The 12388-nt window shown below is 41.1% G+C and overlaps 1 protein-coding gene across 4 annotated transcripts in view; it reads right to left on the bottom strand.

The window, feature by feature from the left end:
* Positions 1-11348, bottom strand: part of Tasp1 (taspase 1) — a 207608-nt gene extending 196260 nt beyond the window's left edge. For 3 of the 4 annotated variants that reach the window (XR_016538586.1, XM_090351978.1, XM_090351980.1), the window contains exon 1: positions 5449-5496. The gene's annotated coding sequence lies outside the window, so the exon portion shown is untranslated. Of the gene's footprint in view, positions 1-5448; positions 5497-10727 lie in introns of those variants that run through there. The other variant, XM_090351979.1, reaches the window with a different exon arrangement.
* Positions 11349-12388: the final 1040 nt, after the last annotated feature.

Here is a 12388-nt window from a genome sequence, read left to right as displayed (position 1 = left end):
GGTGCTGTGGCTAAAGTTATAGAGCTCTAGCCTTGAGCCAAAGAAGTTCAGGGACAGTGCCCAGGCCCAGAGTTCAAGCCCCAGGACTGGCAAAGGAAGTAAGACAAGACAAGGAAGGCGAGAGGGGGAGGAGCCTCACTAGCACAACCACATGTCATTTTCTTTCTGTAATTCTCTCTACCTTTCATTTTTTCCTTTATTCTTTCTTTTATCTTTCCTTCTCTTTCTCTCTCTCCCTACCTCCCCGTCCTAACTTCCTTTCTTCCCTCTCTTCTTTCTTTCCTTCCTTTCTTCCTTCTACTTTTCTTTCTTTCCTTCTTCCTTTCTTGTAGCAGGGCTTAAACTTAGAGGCTCAGAGGTTCATACTGTTGCTCAGCTTGTTCACAGATGGCATTCTGCCACTAAGTCATGCCAACAGCCATGTATCTTGCTAAATTACCGGATATGGAGTCACAGACTTACCTCCTAGTCTAGCTCCAAACCACAATCTTCCTGATCTAACCCTCCTGAGTACCTAGGACTTCAGGTATGAGCCATTAGCATTCAGCATTCACTTTTATTTGCTGTTTAAAATATTACAAATCCAGAGTGGTTATTTTTGGAGAATTATAAACTTTGTTACAGGCACAAATTAGATGCTAACTGTTGAACTCAATTCCATTAAATAAACTGATTTTGTTTTATGTTCTAATACACATCTATAACTCTTCAGGTGACCTGTACTTTTTAAATTCCATGATTTTATTAAAGCAAAGTTTCTTGTCCTTTTCTAATAAAATGTATTTACTATGAAAAATTTGGAAATTTTGCAACAATTGAAAATGAAAAACATAAATTATACAGTCTATCAACTGAAAGAAAGCCATTATTACTACTTTTTAAATTACCATATTACCCAGCAAATTCCATTCCTAGGTATACAACCAGAAAACTGCAAATGTCAATACAAAGTGTGTAACTTCAGCTAAGCTGGAAAAGCTAAATACCACCTGTTCCCACGAATTTGTGAAGCATACATCTAAAATGAAAATGATGATGATGATGATGATGATGATGATGATAACAGTAAAAGTGATGGGATACAATGTAAAAGTGAGACTATCCAGGAAGTGATCAGCTGAACGGAAAGAGAGGATAATGAAGGGAAAGAAGAAAATTATCTATATACATAAAGACTACATGCTACCAAATACTGTTTGAAAAAGTAGAGATGACAGAAATGATGAATGGAAATATGGTGCAGGGAGTGAATTAGTTCAATGTATGCTTTGTGCAAGTGTAGATATATCACAATGAAACCATTTTATATTAGAGATGTATTCTAATTCAAAAATAAAGTGGGAAGTGGCACTGTGGCTCAAGTGGTAGAGTGTTAGCCATGTTCTAAAGAGCTTAATAACGGTGCCCAAGCCCAGAGACCAAGTTCCACAACCAAAGAACATTTTTAAAAATAATAATAAGGGGCCGGGAGTTTGGCCTAGTGGTAGAGTGCTTGCCTAACATGCATGAAGACCCGGGTTGATTCCTTGGTACCACATACATAGAAAAAAGCCGGAATGGTGCTGAGGCTCAAGTGGTAGAGCTCTAGCCTTGAGAAAGTCCAAGGACAGTGTTCAGGCCCTGAGCTCAAGCCCAGGACTGGCAAAAAAAAAAAAATAATTAATTAATTAATTAATAATAATAAAATCCTTGGCACAGGTCGAAAATTTCTCAATAAGGACCAAGAAACACAACAAATCAGAGGAAAGGCTGGATAAGTGGGACTGCATTAAACTACAGAGCTTTTGTATGGCAAAAGACATAGCTAGTAAATTAATTAGGAAGCCTACAGAATGGGAGAAGTTCTTCACTAACCATACAATAAACAAAGGCCTCATATCTAAAATATATCAACAACTAAAAAAAATTGAATCACTCCAAAACTAATCTCCAAAGTAACAACCATCCCATTAAAAGATGGACCAAAGACCTAAAGAGAGTCTTCAATGAAGAAGAAACAAAAATGGCCTATAGACACATGAAGAAATGCTCAACATCTCTGGTCATAAACGAAATGCAAATCAAAACAACTCTAAGATTCCACCTCACTCCAATTAGAATGGCCAGGATCAAGAAAACTAATAACAACAGATGCTGGAGGGGATGTGGCCAGGAGGGATCACTACTACACTGTTGGTGGGAGTGCAAACTCCAACCACTATGGAAAGCAGTATGGCAGTTCCTCAAAACATGGAGCTCCCCTATGACCCAGTAATTCCACTACTTGGCATTTACCCAACCATCCAGAAACAAGGGCATACTAGCACAATGATGTTCATTGTAACACTATTACCATAGCAAAGACATGGAACCAACCCAGATGTCCCTCAGTTGATGAGTGGATCAACAAAATGTGGTATTTATACACAATGGAATTCTATGCTCCTGTCAGAAAGAATGACATCGCCCCATTTGAAAGAAAATAGAAAGACTTAAAAAAAATCATATTAAGTGAAGTAAGCCAGTCTCAAAGGAACATAGGCCCAATAGCCTCCCTCCTAGCAGAGATTTACAATAGAACAAAATCTAGACATTAGGCCAAATAGTACGACACTAAATGTAAGGACCGCCAGGATAAGGAAACAAAAGCCATCTGAGTGATTGTTGTCTTTAACGTACTATGTTATCTCTCATCTCTTTTGCCATCCCTTGGTTATCTCACATTGTTATATTTCACCCTGTTATCTGATATATTTTATATGTGCTCAATTGGTTATTTGAAATTGGATAGGAAAGGGGAAAATCAAGATAAGCGGGGGGAGGGTAGGAGGGAAATGGGGACCATGTCATAAGAAAGGGTATCAATGTTTGTGAAGTTATGCACCTTCTATCTGATGAATATAATATAACCCTTCTATTAATCACAATAAAAATAATAATAATAATAATAAATTGTTGTACCTAGATGTTCAGAAAAATTATTCAAAGCAATCAAAAGGTGGAAACAATCCAAATGTCCATATAATAAAAATGGACTGGAAAAAAATAATAAAATGTGGCATACTCAAACAATGGAACACTAGTCAGCCATAAAAAGGAATGACATATTGATACATACTTATGTGTAAGGAAACAGTGGAACAATGAAACAAGCCAGATACAAAAGGCCACCTATTGTACAATCCCATTTATAGGAAACATACAGAAGAGGCGAGTTTAAGGAGATTTTTAAAAATATGTAAGTGATTGCTTAGGGATCAAGAAGAAATGGCAAGTGACTGATAATAGGGGCAAAGTTTCCTTTCATGGTAGTGATTCCTGAAAAGATATTTGTCAGGAACCTAAAGATATAGAATATTACACATACTATTAAAGTACAATACAACCAACACCCATATGACCAAGGATCTAAAATTGATCAGCATGATGATGGTAGCCCAACTCTCTGAATTATACTAAATACCACTGAATTCTCTGGTGAACCGTATCTTAATAGCACTGCTTAAGAAAAAAAAGTTGTTGCTTCCCACAAGTGTTATATTTTCCAGAGGTCTTTTTTAATTCCTGCTTTTCTTGGCAAGAATGTTCTTCTGCTACTCTAGTTAGTTCCTCATAATCCCTGTCCCTGCTCTCAAATGGCTCCTTCAGAAATTCAGTCAACTTGCTGGGTATGGGGGCTCACACCTGTAATCCTAACTACTTAGGAGGCTGACATCAGAGGATCTCTTGGCTCAAAGACAGCCCAGTCTCACTAAAGCACATGAGATTCTTATCTCAAATTAACCAGTAGAAAATTGGAAGTGGCTCTGTAGCTCAAGGGACAGAGTGATAGTGTTGAGCCAAAGAGCTTAAGGACAATGCCCAGGCCCAGAGTTCAAGTCACATGACCCACAAAAAAAAATCAGATAGATGTTCCTAATTCTTTACTTTTCAGCTAAGGCACTAGACACAATCTCCTCATCCCCATCCCTTCCTCAACTTGATCTTCCTCACTCTTAGTCTACCCAAAATAAGCTCATTCCTATATACCCCAAACTGAATCATTTCCATATTGTTCCTTGGATTTTTAATAATGTTACCTTTTCCTAACTCGCTCACTCTAAAGTCATTTTAGAATGCATTCAAGTTTTCAAATCCATGTCTTCCCTTTAGGTATGAAACTTTCTTTTTCTCCATACATGTTTCGCCTGTTGCAACAGCATCTGAACTTTTCTCCCCAAACTCAAGTTATCATAAGCATCCAGCTACAAAAGACTGCCAAGATAATTCACATAAAACATAGCTCCAATCAAAACAAATACTATGCCAAGAGACATAAACAGACAATATATAAAAGGGGAATATATGAAACTATCAAACGTGAAACAAAGAACATTCAAAGTACCTAGCTCCATATTGGGACCATAAACCAATGCAACCATTTTGAAAAGGGTTTTGTAAGTAAGTAACAAGAGTGTATAACAGTATACACTATATTCTCTTTTTAGAGATACTCTAGTCATAAATGAATGACATAAGTTAACAGTGTCTTGGATAACTGGATCATCAAGGCTATGAGGCTTAGAATAAACCACTGTTTAGAGGCATTAACTTCTAAATCTTGACATCCTGGTTTTTCAAGGACTCTTTGTTTGCACATGACGCCTTATTTAACACTTAGGAAAGGCCACCTGTCTCAAAACACGGGTGCTGCCCCCCACTCCAGTTTTGTGTAGTCTTTCACAAGCCGAAAGAAGGAAGACATACAATCCTTCCATCTTACAAGAAAATATCTGTACAGAAAAGCCACCCCTTTTAAGCTATTGCCATAGATGGATCCAAAAGGGGAAAAAAAAATCCACGTTGTGGCTCTCTTTATCAGCGTTTCTGTGCTGCACACAGACCTCCTCCCTACACCCCAGCTACACACACACACACACACACACACACACACACACACACACACACACTTCCAGCTGCTTCATCTCCAGTCCTTTTCCTCTTCCTGGCCAGTTAAAGCTAATCACTGTCACCAGGCCGGGGTGTCGTGACACCACCCTCCCCACCCCCACGAAGACACTCAGGACTGACTGGGGTGTGTCCCCTCCAATCCCTATGACTCTCAGGGACCCCCTTCCCCCCCCCCCCGCCTCCACACACACACACACACACAGGCACTCAAAAGACATCGTCCCCAGCGACTGCAAAGTAGATGCAGCACGGCGACAACCCCGCATTCTGAGGCCGCCACGCCGGAGGCCAAGCAAGAAGGGAAGGGGGGAGGGGGGAAAGAGGTGGGCAAGGGCCCCACGCGAGACCGAGACGGAGGACAAGGGGCATCCTGAGCAGGGGTCATCTTATACGCCGCTCCCTCCCGACCCGGGAGAGGACGTCCCAGCCAGCCCCGAGGGGCGCAGAGACCGCGGCGCGGCGTGGCGGCGGCCGGCTGTGGCAGCGGTGCCGACAGTGTGAGGAAGAGAGGACACTCACCAGCGTCAGCCCCCGAGCCCTCACGGCACCGGAAGTCGTCACCCGCCCGTTGCCAGGGTGAGGAAGCGGGAGTGATGAGATGCGCTCTGATTGGTCAGGGCGAGCGTCACGTGGCCGGAAGCCGGAGGCCGCGCGCTGCAGAGATTCCGCGCCGGGGGATCCGTAACGGTTCAGCGCGGCCCTCACAGGTGCTTGCCTGGATTTTTTTCTTTAGGGAGGGGGTGAAGGGAAGGGATGGGGTGAGATGCTGGTGGTTTTTGTTCTTGTTTTTGTTTGGAGGTTTCCCGAGGCTGGAGTTATTCATTTAAAGGTGCCATTAACCTATTTCTTCACACCCTTTCCCCACACACAAACCCACACACACCTCCACCCCATCCCCACCACTCCCGCCCAGCATAATTAGTTTACCGAACCACGTGGATGGCTGCCGAGCTGCTGTGTGAAATAAGCGTTGGTAAACTGCACGTCGTTAGTGGTTGTGTAAGGCAGTTCCTTAGGTTCCTGCCTGGAATGCGTGAGGGAGAAGGGGAGTCAGTCAGCCAGGTGCTAGTGGGAGCAGGAAAAACATGGTGACCTGGGTTTGACTGTGATTAGGATGTCCGACCCAGATTGACAACATTTCAGATCTCTTTCCCTAACCCTCCCATCTACTGAGTAATAATACAACTGTCCTTTATGATTTCTTTGTGTGATAATCTACACTGTATCCTTTCCACCAAATGTTCCCATAGGGACTGTATATTACAAAAGAGCTAAATTACCTGATTGGGGTGAGAATATAGTGCTCATTTGTAAGAATATCCTTTTGCTTTGCAGATATAACTGAAGGGTTTATATGGAAAAAGATAATAAACTCTCAAAAGGCTACCTTGAATTGATGGTTATATGGGAATTTTTAATGGTCTTGAAATGTTTTCTATAATGTAATCTTATCAGAAATAAAAATGAGGGGCCAAGAGTTTGGCCTAGTGGTAGAGTGCTTGCCTATCATGAAGGAAAACCCGAGTTCCATTCCTTGATAGCACATACATAATAAAAAAAAAAAAGCCGGAAGTGCACCTGTGGCTCCAGTAGCAGAGCTCTAGCATTGAGAAAGCCCAAGGACAGTGCTCATGCCCTGAATTCAAGCCCCAGGACTGGAAAACTATTTTTATTTATTTAAATAATTTTAAAAATGAGGTGTGAATTCTTGACATTTGAAATATTATGTAAAAATCATTGTTAATAAAAAATGGGGTGTGGGGTTGTAGCTCCATGGTAGAGCTTATACCTACCCATCCTATGTAAGTCCAAGGTCACATCTCCAATACAACAATAATAAATGCATATAAAACACAAATTTTCAGCTGGGTGTGGTGGCTCACACCTGTAATCCTAGTTACTCAGGAGACTGAGATCTGAGGATGTGGTTCAAAGCCAGCCCAGGCACAAAAGTCCATGAGACTCTTATCTCCAATTAACCACCAGAAAACTGGAAGTGGTGCTATGGCTTAAGGGGTAAGGCATTAGCCTTGAACTGAAGAGGTCAGGAACAACACCCAGGCCCAGAGTTCAAGTCCCACAACAATTTTTTTTTTCAAACAGTGCGTCCTTGAGACCAAAATGTTTAAGAAGCAGTGTTACAATTATTATAAATGTAACCTATGTAAAACATCCCCGTTAATTCACCTGGATGCCTATGACTTATTATGTAACTTCTGGCTTTTAGGTCTTTCTTTTATTCCTATCATTAAAGTAGGAGGAAGGGAAACTTGTTACCTAGTAATAGTAGCTCAGTAACTGTAACTGCAAGGGATTTCATTACCTACAAGTGCAATGAATGTAACAATATAACAGAAGTATAGCATGTAGCTTTGGTTTTGAAAATTGGTTGAGACAAGCAAGGAAGGGTAAAAAGGGAACCTACCATGGTGCAGGAAGCTTATGTTTCTAGTCCTAACTACGCAGGAGGCTCGTTTCTGAGAATCTTGGTTAAAGCCAGCACAGGCAGGAAAGTTTGTGAGATTCTTATCTCCAGTGAAGCACAAAAATCAGGAAGGAGAGTTGTGACTCAAAGGAGGGATTATTAACATACATATATATTTAATCATCAAGGTGATGTATAGAGGGGTTACAGTGGGGTTACAGTCATTAACCTTGAACAAACAAAAATTTAAGAGCAAGCTCCCAAGCCCTGATTCAAGCCCCAGTTCCTGCACAAAAAAAAAAAAAATACATAAACACATAAATAGATGAAACAGCTTACAGAAGCAAAGGGATATAGCTCAGAAGAGATAGAAATCAGAAGTGAAGGGAGGTAGTGCATGCCTGTAATAGTAACCTCAGCCTCTCAAAATTAGTGAGACCATATCTCAAAATCAAAATGCAAATAAAAGAGCAAGGAACATGGATCAAATGATAGAGGGTTTCTCTGATATGCCCGCAGCACTGTGTTCAATAAGGATGAAGATTTCTGAAGCCCAACCATAGGATGAGTCAACTCCAGTCTCTGCTTAGAAATCAAATTCTTGGGTGAAAACCTTTTGTAACATAAATTGAATCATGAATTTATTCAAAGAAAACAAGAACTTGAATTCGTAATCCCAAGTACAACTGATAAAACAGGGTAATTTAGAAATTGTTTCCAAGAAGAGGAACAGGGATACTAGGTTGCAAAACTACCAAGTACACTTTTTTTTTCAAAATGCTTTATGACTTGGCCTAAATTAAGAGGACCAATCAGAACTTCATCCCTCTCTACGGCTTTCTTAATTCAGTACACTTTCAGAAAACCTGAAACATATTCTTTGGTCCAGGTACAGTTTCTCATGCTATTTTCACTTTGGGAATTCAGAGGATCATGCTTTGAGGCCAGCCCAGGCAAAAACTTAATGAGGCTTCATCTAAAGGAACATGACAAGTGTTGTTCACATCTGTACTCTTAGTGACAAGGAAGGATGAGGGTCTACGTAGCTAGGATAATGGCCCAAGCAGATTGCAAAATTCTATATTAAAAATGGCTAAAGCTAAAGGTGTTGATTGTATAAATCAAGTGGTAGGGGGCTTACCTAGGAAGTGCCGAGTTGTAAGTTCAAAACACTGACACTGCTAATATATGTGTGTGTATCCCTGGTTTAGAATTATATAATATAACATTACATCTTTTATAAGATTTACAGGGAAGAATGCAAAGAGAACAGGAAAAAATATCTAACTTTGATTCTAATATTTCTCTTTTTTTTCCTAATGTTTCTCCTAAGTTTGAGAATGAGCTTGAAGGAAAATAATTTGTACATTAACCTGGATTTTTTTGTTTTCTTTTGTGCCAGTCTTAGGTTTTGAATGCAGTGCCTGGGAGCTGTCTCTGAGCTTTTCAGTTGAAGGATAGTGCTCTACCACTTAAAGTACAGCTCTACTCAGTTTGGATTTTTGTTTTTGTTTTCGTTTTGTTTTGTTTTGGGTGGTTAATTGGAGAAGATAGTGTCATGGACTTTCCTGCTGGGCTGGCTTTGAACTGCAATCCTCAAATCTCAACCTCCAAAGTAGTTAGGATTACAGAAATGAGCCACAGAACCCAGTATAGTAAACTTTTTAATATTTTTATTGTGGAAATTTTTGGAGAAAGTAGACTGAATTCTAGTGGAACTCGATGTTCTAATTGCCAGTTAATCTGTAGTTTGTCTGAATGTACTCCCACCTCATGTACTCTGTTAGCAGATGCTTCTGGTAGCCAGACCATATCCTGGCTGACTTTGGTCTGGAACCTGGCAGGCTGTTCCAACTTGTACCATCAGGTTTCCTGACTTTCTGGTCCTTGGCCCAGTGCCATTTCCAATGCACAGTGGCTTACTCAGCCTCAGTACCTAAACACAGCCCAGAGGCATTTGGACATTAACATTTTCTCCAGATGTTGCTCTGACAGTCAGACTAATTCTAAAAGACATGTGTAAAGTTCTCAGAGTGCTCTGAGCATTGAGTTCTGCATAGTCGGTGCATCATTGTTCCATTGGATTTTCCTTCCTGTTTTCCTTCTTCTTCCTAACTTCATTAGTTTTCTACATCCAGCTCCTCCCAATTTTCCTTACACCAAAATTCCTGTCTCAAGGGAGCAGCAGGATGGCCGCAAACTAAAATCGGCATCCCTTATCCAGCCACAGCTCTTGGTTACCATCAAAGTCAAACACTCCCTTATATGAAGCTCACTGTTGTAGACTGAAATCAGGCTATTTTTCAAGATAGGCTGAAAGGACTAACAGCTATAGAAACTCTTAGAGTACTCTTGTTGCTCTTTTCTATACAAATAAACACATTCCTAAGAATATCCTCCTTTGGTCTGACTGTGTGAATTGTTTAGAGTACTGTTTAATTATTCACGTCCAAGTGTCCATTGGATTTGCTTATAGATTTATAGGTACATTCTAATCATTATAAATGAAGTTGTGCAATCTATGTTTCTTTGGGTCGGGATTACTTCACTTGAAATAATTTTTTTCCCAAGTCTTTCCATTCCTTACAAAGTGGGTGATGTCTTTCTGCAGGGCAGGACAGGGCCAGGACCAGGCCCAGGACCACAGGACCGCAGAATCACAGGCATAGGCCCACAGACCCGGGCCCAGGGCCACAAGCCCAGGCCCATAGGCTCACAGGTCCAGTGGGGCCCACAGGCCCAGTGAGCACAGGCCCAGTGAGCACAGGCCAAGGCCCTTGCAAGGGCAGGGCAAAGGCAAAGGCAACATGCTGGGAATGGGATAGAAAAGGTGAAACTGATTAGAAAACAGTAAAAATGTGTGAAAGTTTGTTCTAGAACCTAATCCTTTTTCTGGCTGGTATCTATCATGATTTAATAAACCCTCTTACATCAGAGAGATTTGGGTCTCAATACTTTTGTTTTAATGGGGAGCAGGTGGCTCATGCCTATAATCCTAGCTACTCAAGAACCTGAGATCTGAGTACCATGGTTCAAAGCCAGTGCAGGCAGAAAAGTCCCCATGAGGTGAGACTCATCTCCAATTAACCACTCAAAAAATGGGAAGTGGCACTGTGACTCAAAGTGGTAGCATGCTAGCCTTGAGCAAAAGAGCTCAGGGACAGCACCCAGGCCCCAAGTTCAAGCCCCATGACCAACCCTATCCCCACCCCCAAAAAAAGTGTTGGTTTAATATTGCATGACTTAAAAAGGAGGAAAGAAGAGAAGAAAGAGAGGAGTGAAGGAGGAGAGAGAAATAGAGGAAACTGTTCTTTGTGATAGTTTTAACTACAAATTAAAGTGTGCTTTAGGGGAAGAACATAAATTTACTCACCTATTCTGAATGCCAAACTACTTCCAAATCTTGTACTGCCAGCACTCCAAACCACGGGTACCCTTAGGATGTGTTAGCAAGGGAGCTGGCCGCTGTCGGCACCTTTAAACCTGGGAACACACCCAGGCCCCTGGAAAACTGGAACTTAGAGGTCAGAGTACAGCACTATCATTACTTAGTGTCTCTAATGTGAAACAGATGCCTGCCCCTAGCTGTCGCCTGCCATACACTAGTTCACCATAGGTTTTTAGCCCTAACTCCTTCTGGAAAGATCCAGCTGTATAAACAAACTTTTTATTTCCAAACTGAACTGTAGGAACAGCCAACAGATCTGTCTTCTTTTCTGTTAGGAGAGCCTGGCTGTGTTGATTCCATGGTTTAACTCATTAGAATAATAGTTAAACAAAGATGGGCTTTTTCCCCTTCTCTCCCTTTCCTTTGTACTCTGTAGCTTCTACTTTCTTTGCCATCAGGATGCCTGTGGTAATATTACTTGAGAGTTCATCTTGAGAGTTGGGGCAAAAGGTATATTTGAAACAAGAATACATATACTGGGCAGGTTTGGGATATCTGCAAGCTTGTATCTTGGTGACTCGATTTTCTTGATCAGTAAAATGAAGAATTAGAACTTTCTGTAGGTAGCAGTCTATTCAGCACTTGTGACATGGTCAGTACTAGAACATTACTTGGATAGGCCTTAGTATATGATGTTGAGTTCTCTGTTTTCCCTAGTAACAACTGTCTCTTGGACCATGGAATCAATTCCATACCACTTGTAGGTGTCTTTTACAGGTCTTCCAGTCAGAGCACTCTCATAGCCCAGCTTTGTATGACAAGATGATCTTGGCCTAACCAGTCACATACCAAAATCTGGGCTAAATATTGTGGCTCATACCAGGACGATTTAAATCATTCTTTGAAATCCTATACAAGAGGTTTTTGAAGAGGTTCTCTTTTTTATATAATTTTTACTAAGTCAAAAAAACTCTAAAGCTATTACTTTTTCCTGTTTTTGAGAGTGAGCAGGGTGTGGAGGAGAGTCTGTGTGAAGTTGGATAAGCTAAGAAAAACATAAAAATTAAAAAACAAGATGGGATCTGAAATTGGATAGAGAACGGGGCAAAACAAGATGAGGGGTGGGGGAGGGTGGAAGGGAAATGGGGACCATGACATGTGAAAGAGTATCAATGTGTGGGAATTAAGGCACCATTTATCTGGCAAATATCATGTAACCCTTCTATTAATACAATAAAAAATATATTAAAAAAAAACAAGATGGGGAGAAATCTCAAATAGTCCCCTCCCTTCCCAGTGTCCCAGTTATTATTTTGGTTTTTTGCCAGTCCTGGGTCTTGAACTCAGGGCCTGAGCACTGTCTTTGGGTTTTTTCCCTCAAGACTAGCACTCCACCACTTGAACCACAGCACCATTTCTGGCTTTTTCTATGTATGTGGTACTGAGGAATTGAACCTGGGTCTTTGTGCATGCTAGGCAGGCACTCTACCACTAGGCCAAACTCCCAGCCCCGCAGTGTCCCAGTTATATGTGCCAATCTCTCTTTCTCTCCTCTCTCTCCCCCCTACTTTAAGAAATTGCCTGTCTATGATTGTAATCAAGTTCTCCTGGCATGTAAGATTTTTTTCAAAGTTATATATTTAGTT

The sequence above is a fragment of the Megascapheus bottae genome, chromosome 18, assembly GCF_031878675.1.
Source record: "Megascapheus bottae isolate mThoBot1 chromosome 18, mThoBot2.hap1, whole genome shotgun sequence".
In the NCBI taxonomy this organism is placed as follows: domain Eukaryota; kingdom Metazoa; phylum Chordata; class Mammalia; order Rodentia; family Geomyidae; genus Megascapheus; species Megascapheus bottae.
The sequence above is the reverse complement of the archived record's forward strand: the minus strand, read 5'-3'. Positions and strand labels throughout refer to the sequence as shown.